This window comes from Bacillus rossius, chromosome 1 (assembly GCF_032445375.1).
Source record: "Bacillus rossius redtenbacheri isolate Brsri chromosome 1, Brsri_v3, whole genome shotgun sequence".
Classification (NCBI taxonomy): Eukaryota; Metazoa; Arthropoda; class Insecta; order Phasmatodea; family Bacillidae; genus Bacillus; species Bacillus rossius.
The window spans coordinates 333,474,533-333,493,623 of record NC_086330.1 but is presented as its reverse complement, the minus strand read 5'-3'; the positions used below and the strand labels follow the sequence as shown (position 1 = coordinate 333,493,623).

The following is a 19,091-nucleotide window of genomic DNA, read 5'->3' as shown; positions in this document are numbered from 1 at the left end:
ACTTTATAAATATAAAAACAACAAAAATTAACGTAATAGAAACCGATAAAGGATTGTTACTTACGTATTTGTATGGCAGTATTAAAGATCAATGGCTTGTGAGCACTTTTCAGCCAGTGTTGCCAAGCCAAAAGACACCTGTAACAAAAAGAATAAACTAAAATTATTTCTAAAGAAGTGCCCATGTGTCTGACTTAATTCATAAATTGTAGTTGTTTATTGGTTTAAGATAGTTTTAAAATATAAACTGTCGGTCTCAAATCACCTACAAACGACAATTTCAAATTGTTGGAAATAAAGGTTGGAAAATATTGTGGAAAAACAGGAGGGGAGGGTGTAATTCAATTCTAATCAACGTTAAGCACATGGTTAAATCAAGATGATGCCTGAGGTCAGAATTCAAGGTCATGGTTAATATCAAAGGTCAAGGTCTAATGTCAAGTTCAAGGTCAAATGTCAAGCTCAAGGTCAAATGTCAAGGTCATTTAAGTTCAAGGTAAAAGGTCAACTTCAAAGGTAAAGGTGAAATGTCAAGGTGAAATGTCAATGTCAAGGTCAAAGGACAAGGCCATAGGTCTAGGTCTAAGGTCAGCTGTCAAATTAATAAAATAGTGCAGAAATGTTTTTTTTTATAAATGTTAAAATTTTTCCCGTTAAAATCGTATAATAACTACGGATTTTCAATATGGCTGACAGTTTTCAAAACGATGGAGATAAAAATAAAAATTAATTAATAATTTTTATTATATAAAATTTGAAATTTTTCTGCTACAAATCAGATAATATTTACGAATTTTAATTTTTGGTGGACAATTTTCAAAACAGTAAGGTTTTTATATTAAAAATATATAATTTTTTTTATAAAATTTAAATTTTTTCCTAAAATTAGATAATATTCACAGATTTTCAATATGGCATCCGTAACAAAAAATGCATCATTAGAGAGTGGGGTGTTAGATGGCAGAAAGTTCTAGAATTCAAAATGGCGGGGGGAAATGTTTCAAAAATGGTGGTAACAAGATGGCCGCCGTGGTGAAGTTCAAGGTCAAGGATAGAAGCTCTCCATCAAAGGCTTATTGGATACTTAGCCATCGGAAATTTAAGCCTCAATGGAGACATTTCGAATTTTTGAATATTTTTGGAATAAAAACAAGAAATTTTCCCTCGAAAAGGGAGTTTTCCTTCAAAATCGGGACATTTCTAGGTATTTTGAGTTTTTTGAGAAAGTTTCACACCAAAATGGCCGCCGTGACTTCAGAGGTTGGTTGGCAACTCGCACTTCAACCAGAAGCCAGGTTCTGGACCTACTATTATATACTACTGTACTTTTTTACCTTGATTCCGGAAACTAATTATCATTTTGTGTTTTCTCACGTCACCTTGCATGGTTGGCTACCTTATTCATAACATGATATTAGCTGTAAATTCTTAAATGGGTTCTATTATTTTTAATTACTACTACCTGACATCTCTAACGTATCTAATTTTATTTCAGCTTCAAATTTCAAAATAATTTTATGTGTCCTTTCAGTTATATTTTACAAATTTATATTCATATTTTAAATAAATGTTTAAAATTTTTATTAATCATTAATTTGACATCTATTATAATCTATCAGTTATACCTCAAAGTAACCTTTGGCATTATATCATTGCAGAATCAAAATTGAGATTATTTTTATCTCATTTTTACTTAAAGTTTCCAAATTATAAACTTCATTTCGAATATAATTTTTAAATGATTTTTTAGAGTATAGTCAAAATTTAACATACATTTACTTCAGTTTTCTAAATACTCTATAAATTCTTCCTTTAAAACATTCAATTCAGGATTATTTATTTTAAGAGGATAGTATACAGATTTCTTGACTTACATTAGTTCGTGTTTAAGCTCATTATTTTAAATAAATTTGTAATTTAACTATTGTTAGTTGTTTATGAAATGAAATATAAATAAAAAAGTCATAATTTATAAATGTAATACGTGCATTTATTTATTAGTATTTAGATACTTAAAGGCAAATTTTTATTTTAAACCTAGAATAAACAGAAAACTTGTAATTGTGTTTAATACAGTTTTAAATTAATGATTGGTGTGTAGCCTATGACATGTATTACTCAAATTGTTGTATATAATTCGTAATTCATAAAAATTTGAATTTTCTAAAATTCATAAAAACTCGAGTTTGTAGGATTGTGAGTAATTCAAAGTTGTATTTATTAATGAATGATATTTACAAAAATATTAAGAAATACGCGTGAAAGGCTACACTAAACGATTAATTTAAAAATGTATGCAATACGATTTTATGTTAGTTTATGCCAGGGTTGACATAAAAAAATGGCTTTTAAGTTTCTTAAGTTTTGTAAATAAATACTTATAAAATATGTATGAATCTAACAATAGTTGTATTATTATTTTATTTAAATTAAGGATAAAAAACTGAATTATAGAAGAAAAAAATTGAATTTCACCCCTTAAGAAGTAAATATACAACAAAATTACGATAAATATTTTCCCTTAAATATTTATGTTCCGAGTCTGTGGTTTGATGGGTCACTGTTTCACCAGCCAGAGACGAGCCAGTACGCGCAGATGCAAATATTTGGCTTGCTGCGCGCGACGAGTAAATTTCGCACTTGCAAATTTCCACGCCGTGGCGCGCTCCCATAAGGTACGCAAGTTTTGTTGGGGGACACGTGTTGAGAAGATCCTCGCGCAAGCCCCCCAGGAGAGCAGTGGGCGTAGTGTTCGGTTCTCGTGGTGCGGAGGTTGGTGGAGGGGGGAGGGAAGGAAAGAGCGCGTTAGGTTTGGGGGTGGGGGTTGGGGTGGAAATATTCCCAACCGACGTGCTTACTGCAGCGCCACCCTGTTGGAAGGGTTGGCGGGGTGGGCTCCGTAGGAGAAGGGCAACCCGGTCGAACAACCTGCCACTCCCCGAACCGCGCCGCTGCAGGAAGGGGCGCAGAGAGGGTTGGGACGGGGAAGGGAGGTAAGATCGCGGGAAATTCACGACGCGTCGCGCGCGGAGCGAACCCGGCTCAAGAGATAACAGGATACCACGTCGGTGATAAGAACAAAGAGCTGAGTACCTACGCGGAGATGATAAAGTTCGCGCCGAAGGACAGGCGTGGGGGTGGGAAAACAAGGACTGCCGGTACGAAAAAAAAAAAAAAAAAAAAAGAGAGAGAGCTCTTTTTTTCTTGTTTTGGCAAGAGTCTCGGGCCTCATTGGCTCCGAGTTTCTTTTGCGGTATCTTTCTAGTAGGTACTTGCACACGATGTTGAAGTTTCCGGAGACGAACAGTGAGAGCAGCGATCGGTGGTCGTCGCGACGTCCTGGCTGTCTTTGCGACACCGCACCGCCACAGTCGCGCAGGAAGTCACCCTAATGTGGAGTCCCGCGTGTTCCGTGCCCACTGGGGCTTCCTGGCGCGAGGGAAAAGCAGCAACAAAGGGGCGAGAACACTCCCTAGCTAACCACCCCGCGGGTACGTAAGCCGGTCCGCCGACCAGCACACGGAGTAAGTAAAGAGAGACAGACACGCAGCTTGGTGCTGGGTGAGAGGTAGGTCTCAGTATACGTACCAAACCCATCAACACCAGATGGGAAACAAAACCATACAATAATAAGTTCGAAATGAATATTTTTTTCTTAATATGTGGTAGTGCTTACATCTGCATACTAACGCTAATAAATAATAGTTTTTGTTAAAGTCATGCAGGGTGGAATTGCCATTTATTTTATTTTATTTTTGCTAAATAGTATCTCCTTAAGGGAAGGTTTTTGTTTATAACTAGCAAACTGAATTATAATTGTCAAGTCATTTAGCAATAAATACCGCAAAAGTATACACATGTGTGAACATCTGCCAAAAAAAACTTATGTGTGACAGCGTGACTACCGTATAGAATTGCTTTATTTATGTATACAATAAAGGTGATAAATTTGATAAACTAAAATTAAATACCTTTATGAAATGTAAATTTTTAACAAATTCAAAATGAAGATGTTTATTTTATCGAGAAAAAAAACATTATCAGAGCTGGAATACAAATAATACCATTAAATCATACTGGTTGGTGCTGTATTTCGAGGTAGGTAATACCACAGAGACTAACACCATTTAAGATATTTGTAGCCTTTATCTAATGTTAGTCCTTTGACCTGTTGAGAGTGTCATTTGCTTAGCGACACCAGCGAGTGATACCCTGTATTTTGTTTTTGAAGTGAAACTCTTAATGCGACTTCCAACAAGGTTGCGTTAAACGTTTAACGCTACCATGAAGGGGGTATGAAAGCACTGTTGCGTTAAACGTTCAACGCTCCTGGGGAGGGGGAATAGAAAGAGACAGAGCGAGAGTGAATGCGTGGCACTCGAACGCATGCGCGTAGTATACCTGTTACGGGCAAGCGCGAGCGTTAGCAACGAGTAGCAATCCCATTGTAAATGTTATAGATTTGGATATTTCTCCACTCGAAAATGATAATTAAAATATGCGATCAATTGTGAATTTTAAGCAATGTTAATAAAGTTTGTCTTTAAAAACAATATGATTTCACTAAAAATCAATTTCTACCCCTTCCTATTTTCATTTCCACATTACGAAGTTTCACTTCTTCCGCGCGGAGGGACTCCACGCACTATTATTTTTTTTTGGTAAGTGGAACAGAAATTTTCATTTACATTTACAGATATTAGTACAGTTTTGCATTTACATGAAAACAACTGTATAACTACAAATAGTGTTTGCAGTAATACCGTGTTCGTTTCCTTACTCGGGCATTTATGCTTTATGTTGTCCCAGTACCTTCAATAGTTACAGTTATCTGTAAGCTATTCCCTGCGCAGATTAAAATTAATAATAGAACAAAATAATTTCAAACTATTTAATATTAGCTTATCGTTTGTATGGTTTACAAAACTTATGCTTGAATGATAAATCAATTAAAATATAAAGTTATGAGCCAATTTTCGTAAAAAATAATATTATCACGAAAAACGTATTTCAAATGTGCAAAATGAACCATTAGCCAAGTTAAGTTAAAACAACTTTCTTGTGGTATCACAAACTATTTCTTTTCAATTTTTTTACAAAGGAATCTTTTAAAAAAAAAACATATTTTTATTGTCTGTTCATCACATTCGTGGGCACAAGTACGTTGACGGGAAAAATAGGCAGAGTTGTTATGATTCAGGACTTAAAGACTTTTCGACATCGAGGTCACTGGAGACGTTGAAAGGAGACGGGATGAGAATAGAGCATAGACGTAATTAATCAGCAATGGGATACGGGAGTGACCCCCAAAAAAACTAACTTCTTCACGGAAACGCCCGTCACGTTTACCATACGCAAAGTATTCCTGATTGGTTCCCAGCTGAGGAGTGAACCTAGATATATTGATTATTTTAACAAATTATTTGTCATATGAATTACTATACACATGTAAACCTTTTTTTAATATACTTTTAATCGACCACAGGGAATCTGTTTTGCGGCCCACGAACAAGTATTTCTGACCTGAGAAGCAAATAGCTCGTTAAAAATGTTCACCTCCGGAAGTCACTAAATAAATATCCTGTGCATACTTCTAAATTTCAGTGAAGACATCAGCTTGACCACAAACCATTTCCAGACACCAAGGAAATTATAGAAGAATAAAGTGTACATGTGGTTTCCTGGCTGAGTTATGAACGGAGCTAACACTCATAGGAGCCGGTTGCCCTACTAGAGGGACAGACCTGTCGTTCCGGCAGGCCTGGAGATTGCGTGAGGTGAGACGAGATGGGATTTGTAGCCGGGATGGAATGAATTTGTGGAGGAAACGGGAGTACCCCGAAAAAGCCAACAGGCCACTGCAACGTCCGCCACATTTCCCCGTCTTACAGACATCCCGGGAATCGAACCCCGGTCGCTTTGAAGGAGGACGTGCGTTTTAACCACTCAAACACCGCGCCTTCAATGAAATGCTGGATATGCTTATTGACAAATATTATGTATGTAAATCAACTTACATAATTAATGTACCCATTTAATCAACAGTAATTCGTAATAAATTTGCATTTTGATAAAATTATTGTGTATATATTTCATTGCGTTTAGTAATATTGAGAACAGTTTTTTAATTTTAAATTTATATTTTTTCCCCAAAATATAGCTATTTTAACAAAAATAATTGTGCCAAAATTACATTTAACAATGAACTGAAATATGTGGCTAATTTTGACAAAAACACTCTCTCTCTCAGTTTCTACTTAATAAATGTAATTCAGCGTTCTATTGAATTATTATGAAAATAAATCTATTTGTTATTATTCACCCATTCGTTTCAGTTTCTTTGCATTTTTAATTATTCTCCGTCAAATTGGTTGTTGTTTTGTAACACTTATTGCTTTAATTTTATTGCTGAAGGATTGTAGATAATTTCTTTCATACTTGAATATTTTCTGTCCTACTAATTTGTTAGTTATTGAGTTGTGGTTTTAAGGGATGTTAGAGACTGGATTTTGTTGTCACGAACATCAGCAAATTTAAATTATGTAGTTGGTGTTGAATTGCTTCTGACCACAGATATAATCTATTAACCTCGTTAGACTATTTTTAGTTTTTTTTTAGTTTGTGTTTGAGACGTTAGCTCTCTCTCTCTACTTCACTCAGTTAAAAAATGCTGTTTTTAAAGGAAATATGTAAAATCTAAAAATAGTTTGGAGACACCGTGATAATATTTCATAGAAACTATAAACTATCATATATTAGCAGGAAATATATTTTAAGACACTTTATTTTCAGGTGATTTTTTATTTTATTTTTTAGAAAATGTAATAAGTGCAAAAGCTCTTTTATTTAATAGAAAGCATTTTATAATGGTCCCTGGAATAGCGGAGAAAATAAAGTTCCCTTCCGCCTCCCAGGGAATTGAAAGCAGCACAGGGGCTGATAATTTCCTGTTCCACAGTCGGACCATGGTGGAAGGGCCCATAACTCCGAGTGACTAATAGTATGACGGTCGGCTCTAGAGAGGGGAAATGAGGGGAAGGGGGTGTTGGGAGGCGGGATACTGGCAATGAATCATACAAGGAGAGCATGAGATAAGTGCATTAATTTTCCCAGGCTGATTTCACGGTGCCGTAATCCAAGTTGGGTTACATCTTATCAGGGACGCGGCCCACACGAATACACCGAGCGTTCTCGATCCCCCGAATCCCGTTCTCAACCTTTCTCCTGGCTCAAGGCACGCAGAGTTGGTTGTTTTGTTTTTTATGTTCTTGAAAACCCCCATTCATTAAGGGATTTTATTATATATTTATTTCAAAAGTTCTCTTAAATCTGTCGTTGGGTCACAAATTGTATCACCAGGTATTCAATAAACGCAACTGTAGAGCTTAAAAACGTCTCGAACGTGATTAAAGCAAAGAAATAAACCCCCATGAACATGCTTTTACGACTATTTGTTAAAAAAAGGAAACCTTAGATGCATAAATGCAAGAGAGTTATTGTGATGAATTTACAAGGGAAAAACCCATCAAATAGGAGTATTAACAAGAAAATTTAGTAACTATAGGCTAATATAGTGTGAGAACGAGCCTGAAGTGGGGAAACTACAGTCTGGTAACAACCGAAAAATGTATAAGACAGCTCAGTAATCAGATGGCGTTTCATTTTAGTTATGCAATGAACGCAAATGAAGATGTAATTTTGATTCACTAACATTAATAAAATAATGTCGCCATTTTTATATAACTACTTATAAATACGTGCACTAGTGACTAAATTTTTTTTTACATTTTTCTTGTAGATTTACTACGTAAATTCGTATTTCCACATATTGTAGCTGGGCATCTTAGAATTTAATTTTGAAAATAATTTAAAAATTAATTAAATAAGGGAAGAATAATATAAACTTTTGAATTAAAAAAAAAACACATGCTCATAGTTTTGCCGATCGAAGAAAAATACAAACCTGTTCGAAAACTGTAATAACAGACGACGGAACATTTTAATTTTTTTTTCCCGGACTGAAGTTGAAAACTTCGCAGGTGCTCGCGAGCACATAGGTCCGTGCGCTATCCCCGAGCGCTCGCAATTACCAGCCCGGCGCGGCGTTACGTACGGCGGGTAATATTCTCAACTGCCGCTCGAAATCCCTCGTGCCGGGAGCCTCCCGAAAGCCACTTTGCACATCTGCGATTCCATTATCTAGATCCTTTGTTCGCGTAGGCGCCTTCATAACTCCCTCTCCCCATCTTCCCCTCTTCCCCTCTCCTCCCCCCTCTTCAGCCCTCGAACCCCTGAGGAAACCTCGTGGCCTTAAACCGTCGGCGCAAATCGAGCGGATCGAGTCGTCCTGTCTGCACGCAGTACCCGTGAGTACCTTCCACTCCGGTCGACGGACGAGAACCGGGGTCCCCGCCTTCTTGCGCGACTGCTGTTCCGAAGATAATACTCCAGCTGCGCGTGATCTCGACGGCAAATCTTCGAGAGCTTCCAGACCAAACAAGGCACCGTATAATGTGCTGCTTCAACAGAACATTCCTTTGGGAACCTGTGGCCAAGAAATGTTTTTTTTAATACTGCAAGAATGATATCGTTAACTTCGTAAACATACGGCCATGGTTATTTTTGCGCATATGAAGTAAGTGTTTCGAGATGACACTGATATTATTTCTTACGAAAATTGCCGCAGAATTTTAATTTTCATCCAAGCATGACTTCTTTTTCAAACCGCGGGAAAAAAATAATCGCGTGCTTAACAATTAGCCTTTATTTCGCCATACCGTGCTTATTTTTAAGCGCGGTTAATACTGGAAAGCTCATCAGAGAACGGTTTTGCAAATAGCTTTCACTTATTGAAGGGATTCACACAAAGCATAAATGCCCGGATATGAATCCGAACCCAGTATTACTGCGAAAACTATTTTGTAATTATTATACTTTTGTTTACATGTAAGTGTCAAAATGTACAAATATCTGTAATTTGACATGAACATATAGGCTCATATTATAAACATAGGTATTACATTTTTAGTAAACCATTCTCCCCCCCCCCCCCAACCCTCTCCCAAAAACGAAGAAATAGATCGACTCCTCATATCACGACTGCTGTTCTGCTGTTCCGACGATAATACTCCAGCCGTTCGAGCACCCGACAGCAAATCTTCGAGCGCTTATAAACCAAACATCGAGCTATTCTAAACCAAACAAGGCACAATACAGTAGGTACAAGCAAACAAATACCTTTGCTGTTGTTTTTATTATTATTTGCACAGAGTCAGCATTCCTTCAGTAGCATCGGAAGAAACTAATCCAAATAGTTCCCCATATTATTGCGACCTTTAACACGACAAAAAATTCACAGCAACTGCTTTTGTGACTTAATGGCCTTTCTCTAGTGCCAAAGGGTCAGTTTCAATGTAATAATTTTGTGTAACATTGAATATTAACAAACTGAAATTTATTGCACTCTAAATAACTTTAAGCAGTGAACATTTTTGGAAATCAATGAAATTCTGCTATTTTTAAACATGTTTTTAATTCATATTTATTAATTGCCAGCATTCGACTATTGTTTAAGTGATTTAAACTAATTACTTTCATTAAGCACTGATAACCAGTGAATTATATCAACAACTCTTAGAACTCTCATTCACTATCACTTAAATGATTCAAATCACTTGCTGAAATTTAGAGTGTGCTAAGGCTATTTACTTCCCCGTAAAAATAACGTCTTTTATGAAATTATTGGCATTGTTTCTGCATTGAATATTTCTACTCTGGTGCCTTTGAAAAAGTCGATGAAGGGAGAGAAATAAATGATAGACACAAACTTGGTTGAACATTATGTTAGATTATTGCAAATTTTTTTTATTTGATTTTCAAAATTTTACTTGTTAAAGCAAAATATATAATTTAATGTAATATCTAAAATGAATAATGATTATCTGCTACAAATCGTTCAACCTGTGAAGTCATAGATGTTAAGGGTTAATTGAATTTTGATATTGATTGCAACTACACAAATACTCTTAATGTAATTATGTTAATATATTTGTAAATCTCTTAATATACGTGTGATCTCCACCTTTGCAAAGGTATGGCAAAAAAAAATGTTGAAATAAGCTATGACATCTATCGGTTTCGTTCTCTCACCCCCACAGAGAAATATTTTTTCCGTACTTTTATAAATAAAAGATTCCTTTATTAAAAATCAGTAGACAATAAATAGTTTGTAATACTACAAGAATTATATTGTAACTTTGTACAACACAGGCTAGGTTTTCATATATGAAATACGTTTTTCGAGATAATACTGAGTATTTATTACAAAATTTGGCGCATAATTTCGATTATCAATCAGGAATAATAATTTATAAACAATGGTTAAGATGATCTAATATTCAACTAATTTACTTTTTTTTGTGTTTTACCGTGCTCATTAATGTGCGCAGTTAATACAGAACCTATACAGGGAAGAGTTTACAAACAACTTAAAATATTGGAGGTATTGGGACAACACAAAGCAAAAATTCCCGGGTAAGAATCCGAACTCAGTATAACTGCGAACACTGTTTTGTAATGAAACATTTGTTTTCATGTAAATGTACATATTTATATACATATGTAATTTTACATGAATATTTTTGTTCGATTTCCTAAAAAATAAGCATTACAGAGTAAGAACCACGTTAAGGAGTTTGGCATTAACAAGCACACGAGTGTTGATGGCATCATGCTTCCTTATAGTTCTCTTTACCTTATACGTTGACTATGAGTGGCTCTGAGTATTTCAGCATGACTCAAATTTATGAGCTATGAGTCTGTAGCAAATGTGTTTGGCATTGGCAGATCAATCCCCCCTCCCCCAATCCTACGACTTCTCTTTTCGATTGCACTGAATTTAAATTAGATTTATACAGGATAAAATAACAGTTTCTGAGGATAAGCTGTAAAAAAGCATTAGTTATATATCACAAACTTCAAAATCTCCAGCTTGTAGCCTGGCATGGATTACATACAAATAAATTCGTTTACACACCATCACACAGGGAATCAAACAAGTTTTTTTTATCCATATATTATAATTATTATGTAAGAAATTAACTCAGTGTGCGTCTCAAGCTGCAAATGTTCTTCCATTATGACGTCATGAGCAGAAGCAGTCGCGTTAGAGTGGTCGGATAATTGCACTTCTGTTCTCCCACCACGAGTCATACCTCATACAAACCATTAAAGAATACAATATGGCCATAAAAGAATATCCTAGATATAAATGTGAATATTATCAACTGTAAGCATTGTAGAGTTAGGGTTAAAGGTCACAATTAAAGAGTAACTCGAAGAGTTCTAGATAAGCGCATGCTCGAACACTGCTTTGTTTTTTTTTTCTCGCTTGAAGCGTGAACTATGCAACGTGACGACTGCTGAGCTTAAAGCAATTTGCTAAGAGTGAACCTGTAATTTCAGTTCAACATGCGTTTCGTTTGTACGAGAGTTGTTGAACGTCGAAGTCCCTGACCGTTGGATTGGTGGTAATGGTCGAGACAACAGAGCTCAATTTCGCTTGCCTCCACGTTCACCTGACATAACACCATGCAAATTTTCCCTTTGAGGCTTCACAAAATATCGAGTCTACGTTCCGCCGCTACTTAATGACTTTCCAGAGTTCAGACACATAATTGAAGTGGCTATTGCTTCCATTGCTCCTGACATGTTAACCAAAGTGTGGGAAGAATTGAAATTTTGGTTGGATGTGTGCCGTAGGTATAACTATAGGTTTAAATATTGAAAATTTGTTATAAAGCTAGGTAAGTTTACCTTCAACTTGATTTATCATTGGTTGAAAATAGTCTAAATTAAATTGTTCTAGTATAACATTGAATTGGGACATTCTTTTATACTTAAGTCATTGGTCTTCGGGATTTTCTGAATAAAGTGTCTTAAGTTTTCCCAGCCAAAGTGCTTCGGACCGCACTATATCGTATAATTCGACAAGATGCAAAAGAACATGCGCAGACTTCATTGTCACGGGGCGGTCGCGTGATGAGCGCGTCATGTGGAGGGGGTTATTCGGGCGGCTGCCTGCAAGCTGAAAACATCGGTCGCGTTCGGTCTGATATATATGATCCGGTCTATGTCATAATTTAAGTTGGGTAAACCGCTGAGAGGATAACCAGATGAGATATAGTTTACAATGCTGCAACGCATTTCAAGAAAAAAATTTGTCGTAGGCTACGACGCCGCTGAAGCAACTAGTGTTGCAATAAGTGTTTTTATATATACAATATAACGAATTCTGGCGGAGCAAAAGGGAAAGAGAAAAACCAGTAAAAAATGTTTTCTCACCCTCGGGTAAAGTAAACAGAACACGGAAAAATAATTAAAGTAGACGGGGAAAAATCGGCGATATTTATTCTTTCAAAGAATCAGTCTCACGATAAAAAATTTAAATAACGCTTTGAAAAAATAACAGTTATTTAAACTGCAGAGAAATATTTGCAAAATTAGTTGCAAGTTTTTCACTGGTAAAAATGTCCAATCAAAGAGAAATATTTCGGTTGAAAAGCCTGCATTGGTAGTTTGGAGGGGGGCGATATATCAAATAAATACGTAAATTTTATAAGGTTAGTATAACTATAAGTAATATTGACAAAATCATAGCGTTATTTACTGTCATCATTGAAATACGAAAATTGGCAAAAATAAATACATTTTTTCTAAGCACACAATTAATTATTGTCGGTAAAAATGGAGGAAAAGGGTTTGTTCAGAGTGACTCACTTATTTTTAAGTCAAAGGAAGCCTGGAGATAACGATGATATTAATTTGGAAGAATGTAAATATACGTGAAAAGTAAGTTATTGCGAAAATTTCATGAAATATCAGTTATCGTTCTGTTCAACAAAAGCTTACAGAGTCATAACTAAACAGGGGATTTAAAACTATCTGACCAAAAACAATGACGAGATGATTATTTTAATAAAATGTGTACCAACAAAAAAATATAGAGTTTTCATAATTTTCTTGTTTAAGCACGGTGGTAAATTTTCTTGTCTGTTTCAAAGTTATGAAAGTGGCATTTGTTTTTTAATGAATACTACAGCAATATAGTGAAATATCGCAGTAATAATTTTTTTTAGCACTGCTATAAATTATACTTCCTTCATAACAGTTTGTTCTGCTATGCTTTTGCCAGGGTCTTAATTGCGTATCGGAACGAAGTTTTAATATGTATTTGGAAGTAAAGAAATATCTTGTTTCCAGTCACATATTACATTAAACGACCAAAAAAAGTTAAGACGACCTCACAAAGGAAATAGCAATCGTGGACAGCAATTTAAATATCTGGGACGTGATTAAATTACCAAACGAGTGATCAAATAAATACGTAAGTTACGACGTTGCTACTCATGTAAGAATGACTCAAGCGCAAATGTCTATTTCCACTCCTCTTGGGTCACCAGGAGGGAGGGGGGATGTATTCGATGCGCACAAGAAGATCCGAGATGGTTATTTTGTTTTTTGTCGTGTCACTATTTTGAAAGAAAAAACATTACTGATACTAAAAATAAAAAGTTTTTTATATGCACTCTAAATCTGCCAATAATTTTTTTTATTTCTAACGACTACAAAATATAGTTATAAAATTAAGAAGTTGTGGTAAAATAATTATTATGACAACATTGAGAAATAAGGTACTAACATATAGGCTAACATTAACTTTTAACTCAAATTTAAGATGGCTAAAACCTTTTTTTGAGTAAAATATGTTTTCTTAAATTTCAAAATATATCGCTATTTTAATAAATAAACATACCAAGTGAGATTTCTGCATTGAATATAACATTTATGCTTACAATAAACAGTGGGCATTCAAAAAAGCACTACCAAATGGCTCTATTTTACAGGATGTCCATAAAAGTATGTCCCAGTTTCAATGGTATATTACAACAGTTTAATTTATATTATTTAAAACAAATTATTCATCAAATAAAAGGTAATATAGCTTAGCTTTTCCTACAAATGTTCAATATTTGCACCTTTAGTTATACAGCAACATCCAACCTAAAGCCCAATTATTCCCACACTTTGGTTAACAAGTCTGGAGTAATGGAATAAATAGCCTCTTCAACTCTAGCACATATAAAATAGCGACGGAATAATTAGACACTTTATTTTATAAAGACCCAAAGGAAAAATTTGTATGGCGTTATGTGAGGTGAACTTGGAGGCCAGAGAATAAGATCTCTGTCGTTTAGAACTACCCATACCATCGGCGAATGTTTTTGTAACATGGAGGATCACAAATAATCTTTAAACGAAACGCAGGTTGAACAGAAATCACCGACTCACTCTTAGAAAATTGCAGAACACAAATCGCTTTAAGCTCACTAGTTGCCATGATGCCCTACTTGGCGCTGCAAGCGAGAAAACAACAAAGAAGTACTCGCACATGTGCTGTCTAAAACTGTGTGAGTTACTCTTTTAATTGTGACCTTGAGCCAACACTCTACAATGTTTACCGTTGATACTATTAAAATTTATAACTGGGACATTCTTTTATGGACGTACTGTTCGAAGTCCACCTCTTACTTTGTAGGGGTTGTCATATCGTCAGCAGGCCACAAGTGGCCCAAAAATCGCGTGTTGATGGACACTGCTTTAAATAAAACCGGTTGGGTCAAATGGTACGAACGGGTTTTAAATGTGAATAACATTTGAATTAATCGTTAGTTTCCATTGATTATCAAGAATCCCACACGTTATTTTAAACAATCTCCCATGCTTGGTCTTTAAGTCTGTTAAAATTCAACGGAAACTGATGATAAATAAAAAAGTAATTTATACCTATATCCCGTTCGTTCTTTTCACCACTCTGTAGCCTTATAAACATTCAAGCGTAAACACAACCCGCAGTGCGTGATGGTGAGTACGGGTATGTGACCGTTAGGGGCAATTAACGTAATGGAGACCTTCCAAATACGCGTTGTTTCTGACACCAGGATTAGCTGCACACACTTGTGCGCATGCGCAGTTTGTGTTTATTTTCAGTTGGCTGCTGTCACATTATACCTTCCGGGCGGATGGCATGTGATTGGGTCATTCAAAATTGTGTAATGTAGTTATTCTTGTCGTTTGGGTAGTGTCAAAATTTATATGGTCCAATCAGAACACAGTTCAAGTGTACAATGTCATGTATTATAGCTTCTCCCCAAATAATAAAAAAGGTTTTTTACCTATTTCTAATCATAACGTCATAGGAATATTTTTTAACTAGAAACTTCAATTCAGAGTTAGCGGCTACTACGGGAACAGTACCACCAGTAAGGTTATAAAATCAACCAAACGTAACCATTGTGTCGTCTTGAAAGATGCCTTTCCGCCTGAGAGTGAATTTTTGTTGCATATGCTCTCTAGACCGTCTGGATTCTGCGTCACGACCTAACGCATGTACTCTGTGAAAAATTTTTCACTAAGTTTACGAAGAAATCTGATAACAAATTATAGAGTGATCTTTTCAAATTTACGTTTTATATTCGAAAATGTACGGTAGGCTACTTAGTTAACAAATTTTTTAACATTAATCAACATTAAAAATATTATTATACTAAGAGAACATTCAGAACCTTGTTCAATATAAAGCAAAGACCTTATTTTTTTCCTTTCACATCTGTGTTTCCCTGTTTACAACAAAACACTCAACTCTAGGTCAGAATCAGGTGTAATTGATACGAAGATCGTCTTAGCTGAGATTACAAAAAATACTTCTTTAGTTCAGGTTTAGTCTTCGTTAAAAAAATGCATAAATATACGGTTATATCTAACAGTGTATGGAGGTTTGTAAACACAAAATTTATCTAGCCAGCACTTACCTCACGCATTATAGTATGTCAAAAAAAACCTGACTGACTTGATGTTTCCTTGTGTTGTGAGTCCAACAAGAGCTTAAATAAATGTACAAAAAGATAGATAGCTTTTGAGTACACTCCATACTTATGGCACAAGTTCACATTTAATGTTCTTTAATTTTCTTGTATATGCTATGATTTAACGGCCTTTTCTTAGAATTTAACAGGATTAGTTTTTTTTTTTAATTTTTATCGATCAGGAATTTGTCACAAATTCTGTCTAAATATTTGATGATTACGAATACTCGTGTGAATTTTCCCAACTCGCAAATAACGTTTAGCCAATGTCTTGTGTCAAAACTAGTGAATAAACATAAAAATGCAAGCGATCTTATATGATACACTTACAGGCATAGCCTTTGGATAATATTAACTACAAGAAAATCCAATAATATTGCATGTGAGACCGAACATTAAGTCACTTAGATTACTGACTTAAAATTTTAATAAACACGATAAACTTAAAAATAAATTTGATAAGTAATTTTTTTTCACTAATCCAGTTACTTTAAGTTATTCATTGTTATTTAGTTTAAATAAAAAAATATATAAGGATTAAATTACTTTGTATCAAACATGTAAACCACTAGGCATATATATCCTTACATTAACCTTTAACTTTGGTATTTAATACTTTAAATGTATAATGCAAATCCTATCTTGAGTTATATTTGTACTTAAAATTATGTTATTTTTAAATAACAATTGTAGAAGGGTTTATGTGTCTACTTGTCCATCGCCCACTTTGTTCGTCCTGTTCTTATGTATTTGTGTTTCTATGTCGCGCACACGCTAGAAGTCTTTTGACTCTTGGTGTGCATGGAACAAATGTAATTGTAAATAAATTTAAAACATGTTTTATGTCTTAAATAAGGCTTCAAAAATAGTTGTTTCTTCAATAAAATCTAGAAATTATTTCTTGATATTTGAAAGTAAGTTTGTGAAACTTTTTTTTTTATGTGGCTATAGCTTGTTCGTATGGGAACCAAAAAGGTGTCTCGTAAATACGGCAACACCAAGTATTAAGCAATAAAGGAAAAAAAAATTATATTTTTAATTACTTATTTATGACCATAAAAAATGTGACTAACATTGATCTTGACTAGAGCTATCTTCCATAAATCATTTCGTCGAAGCCATAAATTATGGAACGGTCCTGGCTGGTCGACGTGCTCAGAAATATAAATCACGGAATGCGGAACGCCAGACGCGCTGCTATTTAAATTCGTTTCAGTTGCCAGATATCAATTTTTTTTCAGGGCTTCGTCTTTTTTTTTTTGTAAGTTCGAAGGCATAAATCAAACATTTTTCGTGTCTATATATTATTTTTTTTCGCTACTGTACATTCCGACTCTGACAGATGAAAATAAAACTCTCTCCCAGACTTGCGCGGAGATTTTCAAAATGAGCAGATAGGTAATCCGCTGACAGCCCGGTTCACACGCGCGAAGACGCACGGTGACGAAGAACAGAGGACTAAAACAGTGAAGCTTGGTTCCTTTTAACTACTATATAACAGATCTTAAATATCTTATTGCAGAGGTTCCCAAAGTGCACCTTGGGGCACCGCGGCACCCCTCCCCTCTTTTCTCCGGAAAATTAATTTACTTATATTCGAAATTTAAAAAAAAAAATCAAATCGCGCGCACTGATTACACCAATCGCTGCGTTCACCGGTACTCACGCTCGGGTTGTATTCGGAAATGTGTGTCAATTCTAATATAGTATATATACATACACACCTGTGTGAGCCTCAGATTGTGGTATGTGAGCCTCAAATTGAATTTGTTTTCATTTCTGTGCCTAAGAGTCATAAAAAAATATCTTTATTATTATTTTTTTATATTGGGCACGTATTTCAACGAGGCAGGGCGCCACGACGAAATACTAAACCTGCGAGTGTGCCGCGAACTGAAAAAATTTTGGTACCACTGTTTTAATGAGATTTTCTTACTCTAGTGCTAATTAATTATTTAAAAATTATTAAGCTACGACGACAGCTTTTTTGACTTATAAATAGTAATAATTATGACTTGATGTAGGCTTTTGGACATACGACATTGCTTAGCACATGTATGTCTGTAGCCTACATAAAGTCATGCACTCCCATTGCACAAATCTTTCAAAGATAATAGTAATAATTATAATAATAATGCAATATATTTCATTTTTATATTAAAATGTATTAGACAAATTTGACTTGTGAATAAACTACACTTAGAAAACAATTAGCCAATATATGACTTATCTTAAACATCAATGGTACGAAGTGTAACGTAGCCTACTGTGTTTGTTTATTTAGACCACCGTCATTCTGCTGTCAGGAAACCAGTTTAATTTCATCGCTGGGTTTTCATGTGCTGTAATGTCGGTGAGCTGTCCTGATTGTTTAGTATCATCATTTGGTTCTTCTGGCCGTCACTACGCTGCCCAAGGTTGTTGTTTATTTGGGTATTTACAACTGAGTTCATCTGTGCCTTAATTCCTTCTACGGATTTCTCTCCACTGTCTATACATTTAATACGTGAAATTGGCTAATATTTGCTTGTTTTCTATGTGTTTGTATGTTCATCCTTCTTTGTCAGTTTTTCAGGTATTCTCGATTACATACAGTTTAAACTAACAATGATTTTTTTAAAATATTTTTTAAAATCAATATTACACATCGCAAAAAAAATTCAAATAAAGTCATTGTGTTTTTCTCATTGGCCGATATAAATTTCCTAGATTTCTAATTTCCTAATTATCACAGGACCTATATTATACAAACACTTATTCTGCTTGTTTATTACTGGCTTCATAACTGACCACAACGTGTCAAGAGGAATGCAGACCAATTACTAAAGCAAACAATACGGCAAGTTTATTTCGCAACAGAATGATATTTAAAAAAAAATACAAACCTAGAATTTTCGTGGAATATCTCACGACCAGGATAAACTGCGTAGTGCTCTTCGTTGTTGATAAAACGTGAACTACTCATTGGCTGCGGCCAGTGTGAGCTGCCATATCAGTCTCGGGAGTTAAACATACGAGATTCGCCCGTTATGTAGCTAAATGTTTGCCATTGGCTCAAAGTCTTCCAGGCAGAAGCGCACACGTGTTTGAAAGGCAGCTTGTTGGTAAAATACACCGCGAAATAGAAGGTTCTCTGCCCTACGACCTATCCTCGTGTAGGCGAGAGAA

The 19,091-nt window shown here is 35.2% G+C and overlaps 1 protein-coding gene across 1 annotated transcript in view; it reads right to left on the bottom strand.

The window, feature by feature from the left end:
* The window catches only part of LOC134530316 (acid sphingomyelinase-like phosphodiesterase 3b), a 539,986-nt gene that overhangs the window by 299,802 nt on the left and 221,093 nt on the right, over positions 1-19,091 (bottom strand). The window contains exon 3 of the mRNA XM_063365045.1: positions 65-138. The gene's annotated coding sequence lies outside the window, so the exon portion shown is untranslated. The remainder of the gene's footprint in view (positions 1-64; positions 139-19,091) is intronic.